Below are 1560 nucleotides of genomic sequence, written 5' to 3' on the forward strand. Positions count from 1 at the left end.
AGAGAGACAGAGACACATGTTGTCCCTTTTATGCCTTAGCCTCAGAAGTACATAGCATCACTTCCGCTACACAACAATGATGGTTAGTAGTGAGTCACTAAATCCAGTTTGCGTTCAAGTGGAGGGGATTCAGACTCCACCATTTGAGGAAAGAGCAGTCAGAGAATTTGTGGACATATTTTGCAACTGCCACAGGCAAGAGAATAGAAACCACTCTAGATATTTCCAGCAAAAAACAATGAGTTTAATATTTATATAAGCAATTGGTGTTTATTATTTGAGGGGCTATGGTGCTGAAAGTTGGGGGTTGGGGCGATTGCACCACTAGCTTTCAGGTTTCTTTGTCACAGCTGCTTTCCATAGATTCAAAGTCGCTGCTGTCATTCAGCAGTCAGGAAACTTTGGGAAGCCACTTCTGAGGCGATTTCAGCCCCAAGGCTGCTGACTGGTGGGGGACTATGGAGTCTGACATGCAGCCTGCGTGTCTGCTGCTACAGAACAGAAAACAATGACTTCCACCTCCTTTCACCTTCCAAATTTCACACAAGTACCTTTCACTGGCAGAACCCTGCTGCCAAGGGAATCTGTGAAATGTGCTTCCCGGCCTTCCGGCACCTGCAGAGAAAGGGATAGAAATGGGTGTCACGAGCCAACTGACACTAGCCAGCATACCTCCATATACAGGTATAGTGAGGAGACTAGACCCACCTGTACGTGAAGGTGTCCTGGCGCCTACTCCTTTTCTTGTAGGCTTATGGGTGTTTGAGGCTTAGTAAAAGGTGGGTAGTGTCTACATGGAGGAACATGGTGGAGAGCTGGTAAGTCAGAGACCTGGAGAGGTGTCATTCTAGCTGGGCAGCCAGTTGAAATACTGGATGCTGATGACATGCAGCCATCCCCAGAGGTGACTGGAGAAACACCTGGAGTTGATCTTTAGTTTGGTCTCTGGAATGCTGTCACTGGTTGAAAAGGTGAGTGCGCTGCAGGCAATGCAGTGTGGGAGAACACATAGCCCCTATTCAAAAGGGCTGCCAGAGAAAAGGTGTCCATTGGGAAATAGATTTCCTGAACATGTGGTCTATGGACCTCGATACTCAAACATCCCTGGGACGCTTGTTGAAAAATCTGACTTGGAGAGGAGGAAAGGCTGACCGCGGATACCCCCCACCACTGTCAAAAAACAAAGCCAAACACTACTTCAAGCAGTAATGACAGATTTCAATCAGTAATATACTATTGCGAGAGTACAGGGGAAAGAGTCCATCTTGAACTTTGTGCTCCAAAGGAGAACCACTTAAAGAGAGCCATGATTAACCCTAAAGAATGTCACCACCACCGATGAAATCCAGGTATGTGGGTGGAAAGTGTATTTAGGGCAGTAATTCATGGAAGTGGTTTGTTCCAGTCCCTAAAAAGGACGAGTTAATGTCCAGCTATCTCAGGCTCAGGCTGATAAAAGTGTAGGGATGGGAAACCTAGCATCATTGCGAGGTGTGTTGGTTATGATATAGGTGTATTTCAGAGTTTGTCATTCAAAGTGATGACCCCTGACTCTCTAGG

The 1560-nt window shown here is 46.5% G+C and overlaps 1 long non-coding RNA gene across 1 annotated transcript in view; it reads right to left on the minus strand.

Moving 5' to 3' along the window:
- Nucleotides 1-330: 330 nt before the first annotated feature.
- LOC109394972 (uncharacterized) overlaps nucleotides 331-1560 on the minus strand; it is a 3844-nt gene continuing 2614 nt past the window's right edge. Inside the window, exon 3 of the long non-coding RNA XR_002126557.1 lies at nucleotides 331-615. This is a non-coding gene — a long non-coding RNA (uncharacterized LOC109394972). The remainder of the gene's footprint in view (nucleotides 616-1560) is intronic.

This window comes from Hipposideros armiger, unplaced genomic scaffold (genome assembly GCF_001890085.2).
Source record: "Hipposideros armiger isolate ML-2016 unplaced genomic scaffold, ASM189008v1 scaffold_447, whole genome shotgun sequence".
NCBI lineage: Eukaryota > Metazoa > Chordata > Mammalia > Chiroptera > Hipposideridae > Hipposideros > Hipposideros armiger.